This window comes from Excalfactoria chinensis, chromosome 2 (assembly GCF_039878825.1).
Source record: "Excalfactoria chinensis isolate bCotChi1 chromosome 2, bCotChi1.hap2, whole genome shotgun sequence".
Lineage (NCBI taxonomy): Eukaryota > Metazoa > Chordata > Aves > Galliformes > Phasianidae > Excalfactoria > Excalfactoria chinensis.
Window position 1 is genome coordinate 98,869,983 of NC_092826.1, and position 19,713 is coordinate 98,889,695.

Genomic DNA, 19,713 nt, shown 5'->3' on the forward strand with positions numbered 1-19,713 from the left:
GGCAAGGCGGGTGTCTGCGGGAGGAAATCCCTAGGTACTGCCAGACAACTGCTAATAAGGCAAAGGATTAACAACAATGTCAGGCATTTCATTACTTACTTCTTTTACATGGACCCTTATTACTTAAAGCAAATTAAAAGAAAATCCTACACACTAAAGAGCTGGTTCAATATACCTGTGAATACCAAACGCTGTGAATATCAGATGCTACTCCTATCCATAGGGGTAAAACAAATCTCTTTCAAAAGTCAAGAGCAGGCTGATGACAGAGAGCTGAAGTTGCCTGGCACTGTGAAAGGATTTTGAAAGATTAAATTAAATTTGTAGGTTTTGAAATTGGGTGGGAACTACAAATGGGAGCTCTCATGTGACAACATATCTGGGCAGAGATAACACTGACATCCATTGTTCAGGGAACAGAGAAGAGCTGAGATAAATTATTTCCTTTAAAAATGCCTTTAGAATCTTTCCAAAAGCCAAGCATTCCTCTAAAGTCTCTACTGCTTTGCTTATTCACATCTGTCTTCTGCTTATTACATTAATTTGCAGGATCTAGCCTTTGCAGCCTGTTCTTAGTCCACGGCACAGAGGATTACCTGGTTTCTGCTTTCAGCTTCTGTAGTTTTGCAATACAATCAAAGCAGAGAAGTTGTTTCATCAGCATCAACACAATCTGTGTTGCTGTAAGTGTCCCTAAGGATCATTATTCAGACTCCCAAACCTCCTGAAGCCACGCAGATCAAAAGGCAGAGTAGGAAGGGAGGAGTAAGTTGAAGGTCATTTAGCTCAAAATTGGGAAAATTTTCTTTAAAAAACAAAAAGCAGACTTGCTTTATCTTTTTCACCCTTTCATTTCACAACTGCTACATTAACTGGCAGAATTCTTTTCTAGGCAAGGCTGTTACGAAATTTCTGCAGTGTTTCGCAGTGGATGGTGTGGAAACTGCAACAAAGAATCTATTCTAATTTTCATGTCAGAAATATAATTAAATGCAACCTAAAAGCGAAGAGAGTCTTATTTCTGTACAAGTGCAATAACATACCCTCCCCATTAAACGAGACATCAAGTTTAACTCCTTTCCATCAGTACAAAAACAAACGCCAATGCTGTTTTATTTCTGTAGTTATAAAGCCAAGATAGAGATGAAATTCCAGACGATAAAATGAAATCGTATGGACTATTTCATTTCCTAGAGGAAAGATTTTCATACAGTACATTTCCACTCGTTTCCATCTTCTTCCGCTCTGCAGTACCTTCTCTGTGCTCAATAGGTAGTTAAGCCTTAACTATAAGCCCATCAACAGTACAAAGTATCAGCTAGAATAGTTTGCGGACAAAAAAGTCAATGTACTATGCCTTCATCTCTCTCCCCGGGGCTGCTAAATGTTCACATACTTCTTCAGTAACCAACTCAGCCCCATAATAATAAAATTAAAACTTGTTTCTAAATCTCTAAGTCCAGGTGGTTTTGTTTGTTTTGGGGTTTGATTAATTTTTTTTCCAGCAGCATTTTAATCTTTTTTTTCATTTCTTTGAGATGCTGTAAATATTCCATAAATATCAAGTTGAAAAGCATGAGGTCTTTAAAGAGTTTTTCTGCTGCCACTGCTGATCTAAGTTCCAGTGCAGTGGATTTGGATTTCTGGAAGTCAGTTAGCCAGAGACAAGCTGTCCTTGTCCCTCTTCACAGTTTGCCAGTCAGATAAGACTATGAAAAATTATTCTTTCCTTTTTAATTTTGAGGGTCCTCTTTCCAGTAACAAGTCAAAGAATAATGATGGTACACAGAGCTGTCAGACCAAAGTCTGTGCTGGGAGACCTCAAGAGGAGAGACTGCACTTACGTGTGCGATACATGGAAGAATCATCCAGCTATCCCAGCTACTCCTCCTTGACCAAACAGCTGACAACCCAGCATCCGCCACCTGTAGTTTTCTTGTCCTACACAGATGGAGTTAGCTCCATAGCTTCACTCCTGGAGATCAGTGCTGCAATGCTAAAAATTCAAAGCTCAAGCCCATCTTCTTAAGGAAGACCTCAAGGAGACAACAGTGATTAAGCAGTGAAAAAGCAACTGCGTGATGTACTAACACAAGTAAACCTTTAAATCATAAACGAAAGGCTATGTTAAAGTAATACTGTAGCAGCAAAAATAGGAAACAGCCTGTAGGAAGTGCCCATACTAAACCTTTCCCTCTTTGTGCACACTTCTTATGACCCATTCTGTCATTCCATGATAACCGCTGATTCTCCTGGCATGTCACAGGGCTGCATGCAAAAATCAGGTTCAGCCCTAAGCCATAGCTTTGACATGTTCAAGTAGAACGTTTTATAATGTAGATAATACCTCCTTAACATACCCCTTACCAACACATTAATCTAGGCAGTCTGGTGGTACATTAGAAAGAGCAGTTTAGCACACCTACTTAAAGAAAGCAGACTTACGTACAGCACTCCTCAGAGCAACCATATGTGACTCAATGTGTTTGATTTTAAATGCATGAAATATTGACATGCTTGGCTCCTCCAGCACCTGCTGCTGACTGAACTCCATGCAGCCGGGACATAGGAGTTATCCTCTCAACGGTAAGTAATGTAGGATGACAAGTCAGTAGTCACCAGCCAAAGAGGAGGGTGAGGTGAACAAGGGGATGAGGAAGGACAAGAGCTTCAGTCAGAAAAACAGGCAGAGCAAGAAAGGAAAAATTCAACAGAAATAAAGAAAAAGGAAGGACGGAAGGACGGACGGAAGGAAGGAAGGAAGGAAGGAAGGAAGGAAGGAAGGAAGGAAGGAAGGAAGGAAGGAAGGAAGGAAGGAAGGAAGGAAGGAAGGAAGGAAGGAAGGAAGGAAGGAAGAAAGGAAGGAAGGAAGAAAGGAAGGAAGAAGAAAAATGAAAACCTCATCCCCCCAAACAGTGTGCAAGTACTGCAATTAAACCTGCATTGTTCACAACATGGTAGGTGACACCAGAGGGTCACCCATTCTCAGCAGCACAGGCTCCAGGACTTCTTTAAAAACATTCCTCCTCGAATTCCTGTTTAGCCACGGAATAGGAACTTAAACCATTCCTATTTGCTCTGACATTGGTTCTGCTCTTCTAATTCATATAGCAGCTGTTGATCTATTAAAGGAACAGATGATTAAAAATTAAAAGAATACAAAGGTTGAATGGTGAAAATATACAAACAAGATGGTTTACACAGATATTTTATCTGTTTTTGTTGCCTCTTTTAGGGTAGGGCGGATTCATTATCTCAATTCCTGGCCTACCAAAGATATATTTATTCTTTTTAAAATTATATATATTGACTATTAATTGTAAGTAATATATTCTTCACAAGGTTTTGAAAGTAACATTTGCTTTTCGTTCCCATGGCTCACACTTGATTGTACTGGCAGGAAGTCAAGACTCACAAAGCAGCCTCCTGTCTAATCAAAATTAATATACAGTAATAATTGGAAGGGCACTGGAACAAAACACTGAATGGTGCCAATAAGAAGCAAATATCACACTGAGAGCAACGTGTATGTTTTAGAAAGGGCTGGGGAAAGCAGCTTTATTCTCAGTGTCACAGAAGCAGGCTTCTTTTCAGAACAGGAGCATGAAAAATGGTTGCCATGTCCTTCCCTCCCAGGCTGCTGACTCACACAGGAGGTGTCAGTGAGGCAGGCAGTAAACACACATGGAGGGCGGGGGAGGGTGGGGGAGTCTACATCTAGGGTAGTGAGAAATGAAGAGCTCTATGTATGCATGCACATGCATGGAGGTGCTCTAGGAAATTAAAATCATTTTCTACTACTTTAAAGGTTGTTTTGAACTTGTGCACACATGAGGAATGGAGACTGACAGCTCTGGACAGCGAGCAGCTCTGTCTCTGAGGGGAGAGAGGGCAGCTCCAGCTGAGAGGATGCTCCATGGGCCAGAACTGGTCCATGCTCAGGGTGGGCTGCCCGCTTGCAGCAGGAGTGGTGTCACCAAAGCCAGAAACACTGCCAGGTGCAGCAGCCTTGGTTTTGAGCCACTTCCAATTACAATGAAGGATTAGCTGCCTCTGCTTAAAAAGGAAGAGATTCTCGCTGAAGAAATGGGAAGATGCCTCTAAGTTCCTGGCAGGTGACATCCCAAATGATAGATTGTATTTTACATTAATCAAACTTTGTAAGAAAGCTCATGAAAGTATCTCGATCATCCTCCCTTTCCAATATTGCATTTCCTGTTCAGATCCTAAAGAAGTAATGACTTTGTAAAGCAAGACAGCTAATGCAGGAGTAACTGCTGCACAGATGTGCCCAAGGCATCCGCCCATGAAAAATACAGAAACAAAAAGCTCAAGGGGAAGACTATTAATAAACACAGCACTCCCAATAAAGGTGCCAAAACTGCTGTGGGTTTGTTTTGTTTTTCCAACAAGCTAACGACATTAGTCAGGAGCTCTTGATGGAGACTTAGCAGATATTTCCAAAGTTGGATAACCCAACAGGCCCATCAGTTCAGCGGTCCATGTGAAGTAACTCATCATAACAGTGCTTGCAGAGTGACCGTAGACTTGCACAACACTAACTTGCCACCCACAGCTGCAGGTTGGGAAGAATAACAGGTGGACGAATGAAATTCAATGACAAAGCAGTAAAAAGGGATATGTGAAGTACAGCAGTCCATGTTCAAGTTTTTTTTAAAAGGCTTTTTGGTTAAAAAAAATCCACGAAAGCTGCTATAACATTTCACTGAGTAGCTGGGAACTTTCATTCCAAACATTTTGTGAATCGCTACTAAATGGTTCACTTGTTAAACAAAGTAGAACGAACACAACCACGTATTTCAAATGCCCAAAACCAAAAGGAGACTTCTAGTAGGACCTTGCAACCCCCGGTATGAAAAGATTAGCTCGTCTCTTACTAAACTACACTACACTAGGACTCAAGGGTGATGAATCAAACACAGGACATTAATATAGCAGTTCAAGAAAGAGCTGCAGTACTTCTTACAGCCAACATAACACAGGCTTCTAGTTCAGCCCTTAAGAAAACAAATTTCCTCCTGTCATCACCAATTTTTCTGCTCCTTCCTGATTTTTAATAAAGTTGTAATTCTCTCAAACATACAGAATTTCTCCTCACTTTATGAAAACAAGCCAGCAGATGAATGAGACATCATCACTGCCCTTGCCAGAGGAAAGACTGAAGAGTGAGCTCAACTTATTTGCCACTACAGAATTTGCACAAAGATTACAAGTGGTCCAGCTGTGGGAAAGCCACAAGTCCAATTTCTGCTAGATTACAGTGACTCCTATCACAGCCTTAAGGAGAAATCTGTATGAAACTTGACTTTGTTCATTCAGTTCCTCAAATAACAGTTTGTTACCAGGTAGGAGTGCCCTATCAGAAAGCAAGATTCTCAGAACTGTGATGGAGGCTGTCAGCATGCCCACGCTTCCACCCACCCACAAAACACCCTCAACTCTCAAGGCTTCTGAGTTCTCAAGCAGCATCTACATGCTAATCTGTGAAAAACTGGTCCCTTTTTGGATCATTAGCTACATGATATTCCCCCAGTAGCAAACAAACAAACAAACAACCCCCACAAACAAACAAAATCCCCACAACCAATACAAAATATCCTTTTACCTGAATGAAGGCACAAACGTGTTCATAGCAGACAGTGAAGTCAAAGGAAGCAAGCTGGTCTGTCTCAATATCATCCACAACATTAACAACTTACTTCAGTTATAATGAACCTTCTTCAATTAAACTGCTGCATTTGTTTCCAAGGAGATTTCACTGTGCAGATACGAAGAGTGAAAACACCATTTTTTGACCTGATATGAGACAAAAAAGCTAAAACCCAAAATGGAAAGCTATTTAAAATACAGACAGATAGATATAAATTATTTGTTAATCCTCGGTCAGTTCCATTCAATTTCTCGAACTTTACAAAAACATTTCCCCTTGACTCCTTCTATTTCTCCAAACAAAGAATTTGAGGTCCCTTAAAATAATGTGTTTTTACCACGAAAACTGACTGCAATTTAGGTTATGGAAGGGCTAGCTTAATATAATTATTATACTAATTAGTTTGTAACCTTTAGCTAACTGTTTTCAGTCCCCTATTAATTCAAGTTCTGATTATTTAACAGATGTTCCACTGCAACAAAAATTATTATAAGCTCTTACGTGTTCAAATGTTAAATGCAAACTATGGGTTTGCAAATTTGACTTCAGTAAAAACTACACTTATGTTTTCCATTCCACATTCTCAGAACGTTCAGGTTGACCTGGCAATGGCAAAACTCCCCAAGATACCACAGTCAATGCCATTAAGTTCACAGCTGGTATTTGGAGTACATGATGATATGAGTGTCAAAAAAAGCATGCAAAGCAACTGAATGATGCAAAAGGTGTGCAAAAGGCCTGCTTTTCTGCTGGTTTTGCAAGGGTTAATAAGGACCAAAAATCCAGTATGGCAGAGACAAGGAAATACAGGCAAGACTCCATCTCACAGTCATCTCCAATGATCATTAAATTACATTGTTCTGCAATCTAGGAGACCAAAGCAAAATAAGCCTTTACACAGTAACTGTTTCTTCTCTTTACATGTTCTTAATTTAATAGCAAACAAACAAGGGGTGGTAGAAGATGTAGGGCAAGGAGTAATTACAACAACAACAAATAGGTTTAGGCGCTTACAAATGCAGGATAAGGCATACATATCACTTCTCAATTACTATTCTAATTAAAACAGTAAGTGAATACAACTGGACATGATGCACTAATTAAAGCACTTGCATGCAGTGTTGACCTCAAACACATACACTGGCATTGTTCACAAATAACTGGGGCTCAATAATATATCGAAAGATTATTAAGGCTTTTAGATAAGCCTCATTACATTTAATGAGAGCAGCGTGTAAGAGACAGCAGGATTGTAATGAAAAAACATATGCTTTATCTGCACATCACACAGCCACTGCTACATAGCTGCTTTTTCCTTTTTGCCATAATTTACTGCTAAAGCCAAGCCATCTCCCTCCTCACAGCATCCACCCAATCCTAAAGCACTATGTTCCTTTAACATGGCAAAAACAACAGCTACAAGAGAATTACGCTTCAGAGAACAGCAAGCATGACTTGGGTGTAACTGGCCCTAGTATGATGAAGTGGTTTGCTCATAGCTGCAGTGCACCTCACACTCCTGATGGAGACTCAGGCACAGGCCCTGATGGTGAGCAGTGCAGACACAGGGAGAGGAAAGATGGACTGCATTTCAGGAGCATTATACACTGGATGAAGTCCTTATGCAGTCATACCAGAAACAAGAAACTTCAGCCGACTTTCAAGCTATTTTCTATTCCTGTATTTAAAATCACTGTCATAGTCATTTAACAGTGGTACCTAGAGCTGTCAAACAGTTTGCCTGCAAATGTTCATTTTGTCCAAATGCATTTTTCCACAGGAAAATGTCAAATCTAGAAATAACCTCCCACCTTCAAACAAGCAAAATCTCTTTTCATCCAAGAAGCATTTTTAAATAAAGAATTTAGCTTTGCATCAGAGCAAATATCATTTTGTTTGCAGTTTTGTAAGCCAAGGAAGCACTGCTATCATTTAAGCATTTTCAGTTAAAACTTAATTCCTCATTAAAAGAAGGACAGGGAAAAAAACAACATATAATTCCAAGCGGAGGGGAGATATTTGGATATTTTTCTCCATTTCATCATTTAACAACTACCTCTTCTTTTCACTTCTCAGAGAAATACACATTATTTTTTCAGCCTGTTTAAATCAATACTCAGAAGTTTCCCCAATTCAACATAAGTCAATTTGAGAATCATAAACCAGTAATAATAATAATAAAAAAAGAGTAATAGAAGACAAAAGAGACTTCAAGAAACAGCTGTAATATTGCAGTCCAAAGATTAAATAAGCATCTTACACAGAGTTTGTCATGTTCCATTGGTTTTAGGATTATTTCTTATATATATATATATATATATATATAAAAGACTTCTTATATATATATATATATATATAAATAGATAGATGATAGATAGATAGATAGATAGATAGATAGATAGATAGATAGATAGATAGATAGATAGATAGATAGATAGATAGATAGATGAGCATAAATAACAGGTTTACATGACAGATCATCAGCAACTATAGTTCCACAGTAGAGGCAGCATTCTGGATATATTATTTTCTCTAGGCTCTAGAGAAGTTTCATAGCACACAGTTCTTCGGTGTAGCTGTTCTTCTCTATGGAAGATCGAGGCTCTAGCTTTCAGGATTTCAGAATGGGCGGAAATGGTGAGGAAGACAGAGGCCAAGGGCCCTACTTCATCCTCCTGTGTCTGCATGCCTCACTGCTTAAGTGCTGAAAGATTATTCAATATATGGCTGACACTCTGGGCAAATGCTGCACAAATTCTTCAACAAAATAGTTAAAGAACAAGAAATTCTGCTCATTCCTTTGCCTCACTATTTGTGCTCCTCGCTGTGACTATTCAAGAACACTCTTCCCAATTTCTAATTTTATACATGCAGGAACATATCTGCACTTGAGGCAAACTCAAGAGAAAGGTTAGAAGAGTTCATCCAGGTCAAATATGGAGAGATACTAAATACAAGAGCATTATTATAATTAAAAGTATAAGAAAAGAGAATGCTATACAGGAATAGACTTTTATTTAAAAATCATAGATGTATATGATGTACATCATGCATAACATTGATCAGAATGATTTGTGCTTCACTCATTTTATATATACATATCATTATTATCTTTACTGTTATTTAATTCTCTCTCCCATCACACTGGGAGGAGGGGAAGTGAGCAAAAGGCTGTGTGGTGTTTACATGCTTGCCAGGTTAAACCACAACACAAATCAAACAGAATAAAAAGATAGAAATAAAATTCTAATAGGTGTAGGGTGCTGCTTTGTCATTTAAATTGTGATCCATTTCGTAGAGGTTTAATACTTACAAACATTCTGCAAAATGTCTTAAAATGAATTTCAGATACATTATTTGAGGGGGGAAAAAAACAACTTAGATGTTCTAATTGCATCTTCATTCATCCCTCTCAGAACCAAAACAGAAAACACGTACACATTCTCTTGAGGAATCATAATTCAATTAGTGGTGCTGGCAGTGGGGGGGGGGGGGGAAATGAAAGCTGAATTGTTCTCAGACCTTGAGCAACAACAGGAAATCTTCACATGGAAGGATAGGTGATACTGGGATACACTGTCACTAAAAATAATTGGAGATGTAGAAAAGGCAACAGAAAGCAGAATCCACATTAGCTTACATTTTCAAAGGCAATTAGAGATTAAAGTGCCTAAGGAGGAATAGGCTACATACACTTTATTTAATGAATGAAGATACAAAATAAATAAATAAATAATAATAATAAAGCATGTCACATTGGACATCTAAAGAGGGAAGAAATACAAATGTTCCTTCTCTTGGAAAATTTAAGTTGGGATTCTAGGCCAGTGGAAAAGAATTAGAATATGTAGTAAAGATAGATGATGAGGGGAAATAGTGAGGAGCAGGAATCATTTGTGTTTTACTGAGCTGATGTGGTACCTCCAAAGGACACTGGGAAGGCCAAGCAACTTGAAACAAAACAATGCTGAAGTCCCCGCTACAGGCTCTCACCGCACATCAGTACTGAAGTACAGAAATAACAGTTAAACCTCAAGCACTTTGCATTCTCATTCTTAATTGCATTTACATGTCTGCTGTTTGATCATACCACAACATTCAAAAATATTAAGGAAGATAGGTAGAGTGATGCCTTGAAGTACAATGAAATAATACTTTGAACAGTTATCTTTATGACTGTCATTACCGAATCATGGCCCATGCAGGCATGATTCTTGAAGCACACTGAAATGTGCTTCATGGTGTATGTTGGGAAGGTTCCCACTCAGCTGTACAGCTTCATGGACACATGGCTTTTATTTTTTTCCTCATAAAAGGGAAAATGAAATATACAGTAAAAGTAGCCAAAGAAAGCTCAGCTCTTTCTAAATGCTGTGTGCAAAAAGCTTAAAAACAATTATCAACTCCGCACCCTTCCCTTGTGCCGGTCCCCCCACCCACTATCTGAATGTACTTGATAATTCACCTCTGTGGGGTTGATTGACCATTTCCCCCAAGAAAGAGCAACTAAAATACCCTGAGTAGTAAATTTCCTTTCTTTTTTCATACTGATTGAAAAAGAATGGCCAGCTCAGTTTTATATTTATACTTGTTTTTTTCCATCTTCATTAATGCATTCAGAAAATTCAAGTAAGTCTGATATACTGTAACAACTTCTTGTTATTACTGTCTCTCCATTTATGAAAAACAAAATTGTTATTCAAGGAATTAATACCAATATCCATCAAGGCAAACAAAAGCAAGCCTCACCAACTACAAAAAGGGGGCAGATGACAATCAGAGTTGAACAGCAAGGGTCTCTAATCAAGAACTGAGTGAAATAATCAGAAAGAACCAAGGATTTACTGAACCTGAGGGCTACTGAAGAATATGGCAGATGTGTAGTTAACTATGTCAGTTCACACAGCAAGGAAGTGCACCAATTCCATCGCTGCTTACTCCTTCTCTGCTCACCTGTTGAATTCTCTTGTCTTCTGTCTCCAGATGCTGGCTTAAAACTCCTCCTTTTCTCTCAGATACCCGGTCAGTCTTGTTTGGGATCTTTAGAAGGCATTTTCTCCACTTCAAATGGAATAAAATTCAGGAGAATCCCTGCTTACCAACCAAACCAAAGCACTTAACAAAGAGATCAAGACATCTAAACTTAAGAAAAGATGTCCTCCCGTTCTGCTGTCATACTTACATGTTCAGAATGTGACATAACCTGAAGTACTACAGTCCCAGTACTGTTAACCTGCTGAGGACTCCTCCACAGAGTTCTGATTTCAGGTTCTCTTCTAGGTATTCAAAATGCTCCATTATTTGATCTGCGTATGTTCAGTTTCAGCTTCTTTCTTGCTTTCATGAGAGGTCACAAATTATATTTAGAAATCATTCTCAATAACAAATTTAAAAGTATTAACGACACTATTTGACAGAGGAACATATAGTCACTGCTGTTTACCATACACAGCACAAAGTCAGTCTTAAACAGCCCATCAAAGTACTCAGTAAGAAGCAAAGATCATTCTCCACAATTCTGACCATACAGTGAAGCATTCTAAGGGCAACATCAAGAAAGTCATAGAGAGTACACAGTTTCAGCTGAAATCAGTTATGGATGAGCAAAATTTCACAGGAAAATGATGCCTAAAATCAAGAAGTTATCATCAGCCAACTGCTTAGAGGACTGGCCTGAAATAGCAAGCATCGTTACAGAAAATTAAAACAGGTAATACAAAGATATTTAAACATCTGGTGGAAGCTGGTGAATTAAATTATCATCCAAGATCTTTTCTAGTAATAATTGATACTGTCCAATTTTCTCATCAATTCCTCCAAAACAGCCTAAGGAGAACAACTCAGAAATGTCAAGAAGTGACCCTTGGATAAATCCAGTCCACTTTTTCAAACAAGTTTTCATTTAAAGCCTTACTCTGAGACAGCATTTCTGACATCAGAGAGCACCAAAACTCTTCTCCTGCCTTTGATGCTCCCTTTTGTACCTTCTCGTTTTAATGCTTGGTTCCACTACTTGCCATCACTTGATAAAAATCAATATGAATTTAAATTGGCAGAAACTGGCCTAATATTGTGCAAAGTGAAGAGTTGTAATAGCTGGGCTAAGTGTGAAGTTCTCTATAATCAGGGCAAAATAAAATTGCTGTTCTCCCTTCCCTCTCCCGCCCCACAAAAATATTGCAGTAGTTGTTCTTTAATCAAAAATATTTCTCTTCTGTTTAAAAATTATTTAATTTTTAAAGATTTGCTCATTTTTAAGGAGACTTACAGCCTGAAGACATAAATGGAAAAGAGAAATCAGTACAGTATTGAATTCTTTCTGAACGCTACTGCTTTGTTTACGCTTCTTAATTTATCTTCATCTCTGACTAGATGGATGGGAATGTCACAAGCTATCTATAACAAGTATTTTAAGCCTTCTAAATAGCGGCTGCCTTCAAACAGGATTTTAAAGGGTATTCACTGAACTCTGCTCAGTTCCAACAGGCTGATACTGCAAGCTACTGAATCTTTCCTACTGATCTTTCCTAAACCAACGCAAGCTGCAGGTGCAAAGACCATCTCAAGACCTTGTCCAATAGTCTTCAGTGTGAGAATATAAGACAACAGTCTATCACAGAAAAAAAGTCCACCTAGCATCATAGTTTTGCTCCAACTTGAAATAAGATGTTAATTTGTACATCTCAAAGCTATGGATGATCAATCAATCCTTTAAAAACTGGTCTTGGGTTCCGCCAGCCATGGGTCTAAATATAACCTATGGCACTCCAAGCTCACCATTACTCAACAATACAGTTTGAGGATTTTTTTCTTAGCTTTTGAATGCTATCCCTATGGGCACAGGGCAGACACTTCTCTGCTTCTCAGGAGAGGTGGAGAAGGACTTATGTGCTTTGTGACTCCCCTTCCAATAAATTATTCTCCATACTAATGTTGAAAGAAGCGCTTTGGTAGAGGTAGAATCTCTTTCCCACCCCTCCACCCCCCTTCTATTCTGTGTGTGTCTCTGATCAGCATGATGGTATCTTTGGGCTTTTCAGCACATCTCAAGAAATGTCTGGACAGTGTTCTCAGATAAATGGCTTGATTATTGGGCAGTCCCTTCCAACTCAGGATATTCAAGGATTCTATGAAACTGATGATGTTTTCAATTTAATTCTTAAATACAAGAGTACACGTTATAAATTCAAAATGAACTGAAGTCACAAAGAGTTTTTCCTTCATGAGAATTTAGGATTATTCCACTCCTGCAGGTCCTTCTGCGTGAATTAAGTCAGCCAAGAACAAACATACTGAAGCTTAAAGGTGCAACTTTAAAAACCTATTCTTAAAAGTCTCAACTGACTTAGAACCATCAGTGAACCAGTACAGTACAGATCTAGTTCAGACACATCCCCACCATTCCCACACATACAAGATTATGCTGTTCACTTTTCCTCAAAGATGCCACTATCTCAAAACATTTCCACTTCTTTATCAGCTACAATTTATACAACAAACTTTGCTAAATATCTCCATTTGCATCTGACCTATTTGCAGAACTCTAGTCACACCATCACTAAATATTCTGTTTATTCACGTTGTACGTTTGAAACTTAGCAATGTTATCATTTTATGTGTAATTGCCCTAGGAGGCCTTGCTTCTACAGGTAGTATGAGGAGGTTACTGTGACAGTATGAAAGGTACCATTTGAGCTGTAAAATTCGTTATCATTACTGTCTCAATTCTACACAGAGACAGAAAAAACTATGATCTCTGTGTTGCCCTTTTGGGAAGTGGGATCGGGTATAAGAAATATTTTTTCATGCAGAGGAAGCTTCTTACATTAAACATTTATAGCACAGTAACCAAGAAGTCCATGTGCGTGTATGCATGGCATTGGGATATTTGTTCAGAACTTAAATCAGCAGTTGCCCTTCTCCATCTTACTCTAAAGCTAAGGAAAATTGCTTTTGTCAATAAAACAGGGATTTCAGATTGGTTTTGCAGAAGGAAACATTTTAACGTAGGCAGCAGATCTCTTCATAAGAGCAACTATAAATCTCTGCTACCTGCAAGCAATAATTACTACAGCTTAACTTTTTAGATTCTCTTATGATAAAAAATTGAGCAAAGGCACATTACTATGCTCTACAGACTTGTCCTGTATTTATCTTCAAATAAACAATTTACCCAACTGCTTGGTAGCCAGCCACTGCTACAAAGACAACAAACAGTAAAATTAAGTTATCTGCAGCTCCCTGAGGTTATACCAGAATCCCTTTTGTGCTCGGCTCACACATCACAGGATAGCTGTTACCTACACAAGTAGTATATTTACTTCTAATAAAAAACTGAGAAGGAAAGCACCAGGCCTGTGTTGGAGAGCCACAGCTGAGCTAGTAAGAGTGGCTGCAGTTCAAACCAAATCATAGTATCCTCTTTTCATCATCTTCCTTCTCAAAATAGAGCACCAGCTGCAGGGCTGGGATGAGGTAGAGAACAACATCCACTTTATATATCACAATAAACAGTGGAGATGAGGGGGGTGAGAAGGGATAAGAAAACGAAGAAAGGGTTTTGCTCACTGAGCAAAAGGGGCACACTCATCTATCCCAGCATCGTTTTTTGCAAGCTCCACTGTGACTGAGCACTGGAATGCAAGTCCTTTTTCTTGCTTGCTCCTTCTTTCCCTCTTATAAATAGGAGGAGGAGAAATGACTCTTTTCTCCCCTCTTCCAAGGGAAAATTTCCTGTCTCCTGAAACAGAACTCAGAGGCCCCATCCCTGTTCCCACATCTCTTCTCTCTCCGCTGCAGCTTAGAAAGACCTGTAGCTGCCTGAAGTCCCTTGGGCTCTGCCTTCCTGAGCTCAGAAATGCTTCTGGAATACATTAGTCACCCACCAAGAAGGCTAACGCCACTGCTTGATGTTCCAGGCCAGGTGGCATGAGAGAACAACCTGTATTACCCAAGCCCATAGCAGCAGGTAATTGATATCACTGAACAACCTCAACTACATTAATAGGAAAGAGTAACTTCAAGGACAATCTGAGGTCAGAAAATATAGGGAGAAACCAGATAGAAGAAACCAGAGCAAGTCTTTTCTTTGGTTTAACAACATACAAGAGCTCTTTCCATTTTCAGACTTCTCATTGACAGTGGTTTGTTCAGACTGCCTTCTGTCACCTACCATGCAGTACCTTCAATTCATTCCCATCTTAAATTTCACCAATTACACATAAATTCTCCACTCCTCATCCTTCAAGTTCAATGGCATATGCTCTTTTCCCTCTGAAGTTTATCCTCTCCTAATTAAATCTGCTCTTTTTAATCTCCCTGAGACAAAGAATTTTAATAGCAGCAGCAATGCTGTTACCATACTGGTTGCACACCACAAGTTTTTTCCATTTAACAGCGTGCTACAAGCTCTGCAGTGCATGGAGTGTCTGTAATTTTGTCTTTGTAGTTGGCCACATGCAACAGCTATTCCTCAGGTACTGCTTCCAAACACCATAAAAACAAATGCCATCAACAGAGAACTCTCAAACACTGTATTCAAATCAGCCTCTAATGTGCTGGCACTAGAGTGTCTCTGAGAAAACATCTCTATTTGCTTGTATCATACTTGACTAAGGGAGATACTTTCGATTAAAAATGACATTGAGTGACGGAACCAAAACCAAACCAGGGAATTCAGTTATATCTGAGCAGCCCAGAACAAACTGTTTAAGTCACCAGAACCATTTTCCTACTGCATTCTTAACGCAGAAAAAGAGAAACCGCCCTCAGTGCAAACTGCCTTGGAAAAAAAAAAAAGAAGTTATGACAAAATGTTTAAACCACCTCAGAATACGATGGTTCACTTCGCTAAGCAAAACATGGCAGCTTAATCCAAATTAGGTTCGTGTGGTGAGGAAGAAGAGAAAGAAAGGAACTGGAGCATCAGAAAACAAGAAAAAAAAAAAAAAAAGGACAAAAAAAGAAAACACAACACCACATCTAGAAAAGTGTCCTTTTTATTCATCTTAAATTAAAAGTATACAACATATAAATTCAATTAGCAACCTGAAGCACCCATTACATGCAGATATTATCAATATTGGACTTGCTGTCACTTCCGTATGTCTACTTGGCCTTACTTTCACTCTTCCTTAGTTCACATCTTCTCTGGAAAGAGTCTCTGGATAACAGACCTAGAGAGGACTGGTTTTAGCCCTGAAACAATTTAGGTTCCCATAAAACAAATCCTTTACATCAGTTAGATGCTGTCCTGGATATCCTGCTTATCTATTATCCTCTAAATACCAAAGGCTTTGCAAAGGAGATGACAGAAGTTCACGGCTAGGGCTTATCTCTAAAGTCGGTTTCAGATGCCAGTTCAAGGTCTTGACTTTAATCTTCAAAGCAATTAACAGATGAGCCTCTGCTACACTGGAGACCAAATTGCTATCTATAAATTTCCTAAACAGTTTTGCTTCTTTGGGATGATGCTGATCACAAAGCCCAGACAAAGCTACATGAGAGCTGGAGCAAAGCATTTTCTGTCACAGCAATCTGGCTGCAAAACAAGTCTCCATCAGAGAATTCAGAGCTTCACTCTCCCTTCTTAACTGCCTTAAGCCTATTCCTAAAAAGAATGAAAGAAAAAGCCTCCCAACTTAGCAGTGGCAGACACCAGTAGCTCTCCCCAGCTACACGAAAATATTTTCCCAACCGTATCTCCAAATTAATTAGCAAAAAAAAACCACATTGTGAATTTTTATTCAAAAGGGATAAGAGATTTCTATGGCGTTCAGAAGAGTATTAGCTATTGCTATCACTGCAGAAGAGGACAGAAGCTGAAATCTCAGCTAGCCAGATTTGTATGTTATACGCTAACGTGAGCATTTTCCTTTCTGTTAGCCTTGCAACCTATAGTTTGGAAAACACTATGCTGAGAACTACCTTCATAAAACACATACATTATAACTAAATTTCCTCTTCAAAACAGACTCAGACTACCTCAGCAAGAATAATACATCACTTAATAGCACTCTCCCTCCACCTCAAACACATCTTCCTCCCTGTGCAAAAATGCACATATACTAGATGAATTAATAAGAAAGGAATAACTGTCTTTAAATGTGAGGTTCTGTCCTTTGTGGTTCTTGTATGGGGTGCAGGGAAAAGACAGACACCTGCAGTCCCTGAAAAAGCTGCTGAAATAATGACCACTGACAGTGGGTAGCTGAGTGCACGCACATGGGTGAAAGTTTGAAACTGAACTCCAGAACTCTCAAGCAGGAGGCTGCTACTTGCAAGCTGCAACCACACTTATGATTCATAGAATATCCCGAGTTTGAATGGACCCACAAAGATCACAGAGTCCAACTCTGGCCTCCATAAAGCACCACCCAAACCCTGTGCATGAGAGCACTATGCTCTCATCCTGGAACCCCAGGATCATTTATATCTTTATATCTTTCTCTGACTGTTTCTGGGTATTTTAGAAGTTGCACTGCTGAATAGTAGAAATAGAGATAAAATAGATTTGAGTTATATCCCAATTTGAATCCATGGAAAAAAAAGATAAATCAGGATATGATGAGTCTATTTGTTACAATATATTTGCAACATATCTTGTCTGACTAAACCTAAGCTCTGGGATTAATGTGACCAATAGACCTTTTTACTACCCATCGTTGCCTCCAGCAATTAAGCCTTACTTCCTGTATTTCACTGTCTTTCAATTCCAAACAGAAAGCAACTAACTCTTCTCCTTTGCATTTTTCACTCACTCTTCTACTCTCACCCATGCTTCATGAGAGATGATAATGATGTCCTTTTAGTCATTCTTTCACTTATTTAGTAGTGAAATCTCATAATTTTGTCTCTCAAATGAAGTAGAAGCAATGGTTCTAATATCAATTTAATGGTTGTATGGGAACTGTTGAGTCAGCCTAAATTGATCACCTGAGGCAATGACTGGGGCAGCTGTGGGAGCACAGGTAAAGACAATTCAGCTGTGTGACCAGAAGGGGTTGGAGCCTGGCTGCACCTCTCCTAAGCCCCATTTAAGGGCTGTCTGCCACTGGGGGAGGATCTCTTTCTGGAGATTGTTTGCTTTGGAGTTTCCCTGCATGCCTAGGACATGGGCAAAGCATTTTCATTTAGTTTTTATTATCTCTTTCCACCATGATAATCTTTCTAGTTATACGATCTATAAAATACTAGCCTCACCACACCACTCTGTATATTTGGTGACTGTGCACTGGTTTTCTGTAAAAATCAAGCTCAAGATCCTTTAGTTGTTTAAATACACAAATAAATAATAACATACTGTTGATTTCAAGAGACAGCTTCACTTATAAAGTCTTTTAAGTGGCGCTTCCTGATTCATACTGCTATCAATCATGAGTTGTACTATGGTAGTGCTGATCCTGCCCTGTGGGAATGCTTTCAATATACTATGAAGTCTGAAGATCACATTAGAGGTGCAATAAATTGCCAAAATATGAGCATTATCTTATTGACAGGCAAATGCACGTGGCAACTTGTTTGGTATCAAGTTAGTTCAAATTTTATCTTTGCTTTGGAGTTCACCTAGGAGAACAATTCACAAATAAGCTCATGAAAAAATTACTCTCAAAAAAATCCCCTACTGAAATAATCATTTATAATACACCACACCTAAAGCATGGTATCCTTTCACCTCATGCAGGCTTACAGTCTTGATGGCAGTCAGACAGGCATTTAAGCAGGTGCCTGGAAGTTTGGAGTTGGGATTTGACCAGAACACTATAAAATACAATTTAAAACAATTTCTCGTGTCACCACCATGCCCATAAGCAAAAACAATAATATCACCATTTTTGTGTCCTTTTGCTTCCTTCCTAGGGTGTCTGGCAGCTAGCCCCCTGCATCCTTACTACTCAGCTCCTTGGTTGTGGCTTTGAAGAAACCATACATTTCATACATCACTCTGGGAAATAAACTACATCCAGAAATGTCATCTAAAAGCTGAGGGTTTAACTACTGCCTTTAACTGTCCTTATTCCACAGCTAAAAATGTCTTAATGAAAACAAAAAGTTACTGTATTAAAAATACATTTTCTTCAAAAGAAGAGGGAATTGAGATGCCATCTGCACTACTTCTGGCTGCCGTTCAGCTCCTTAAAATGAATGCCAAATTAACAGCAGCACTTCCCCCTCCCTGCTTCCTTTTCCATCTCATAGCTTGCTTTAAGGTTCATCCAGAATCCTTGGGAAAACAAAGAATATCACCTCTGCAAAAACTTGAGCAGGGTTTGGTTTTTTTTCTTTGCTTAATCTCTATGCCTGTTACAGCTTCCCCACGATGTTCCCAAGATCTTGACTTCCCTGCAGGCAGGTCGTTGGCCAGATCAGGTTGGGCAGATATTCCTGCTGGATTCTGCTATAATGCTGCTTGCAGTTTCTGATCTCAGGCACAATTATTTGGTGCTTGGGCATCTCCTGGCACTGGTCTCCATGCATTTACCTCACCTCCAGGATCTTCCTTCACTTCCTAGATATGTCTTTCAGTCAAGATCTTCACGTTCTCTCTGGGCCTCTTTTTTCTCTCTGGAACCAGCTCTTCTTTCTGGAAACCAGGCCTCCATCTTCTCCAGACCAGGTAGTCTGTGTGCAGAAATGGGATACACAGTGAGCCTATTAACTGGTTGGCGTATCTCTCTGTTTTATTAGTTCCAGGATTCAGGATGTGTTACTTGCACTTGGTCCAGGTGTTATCAGATTTCCAAGCAGTGCTATCAGAACCTAAAGATTCTTTAGAGCTGGAAAGAGGAAAAAATCCTACCAACAGTCCAGACTGAGGTACAACACAGTCACAAGAGACTGGTATTGGCCTGGGAGGATGTTTCACCACTAGGCAAAGCATTGTTTCTATCAGTTTCCATGTTCAGCATCCCAAGCTACAACATTTTGACTTGCATCAGTTCTGTCCATTTGTGATTACTGCAGTCTAGAGCAGGAACAAACCAAGCACAGCATGAGCTTGTAAAACCCATCAATCCCAAGCACCAACTCAGTGGTATCTTCTA

The 19,713-nt window shown here is 39.2% G+C and overlaps 1 long non-coding RNA gene across 1 annotated transcript in view; it reads right to left on the reverse strand.

Annotated features, from left to right (window-relative positions):
* Positions 1–15,652: 15,652 nt before the first annotated feature.
* LOC140248244 (uncharacterized) overlaps positions 15,653–19,713 on the reverse strand; it is a 28,648-nt gene continuing 24,587 nt past the window's right edge. Inside the window, exon 6 of the long non-coding RNA XR_011902813.1 lies at positions 15,653–19,291. This is a non-coding gene — a long non-coding RNA (uncharacterized lncRNA). The remainder of the gene's footprint in view (positions 19,292–19,713) is intronic.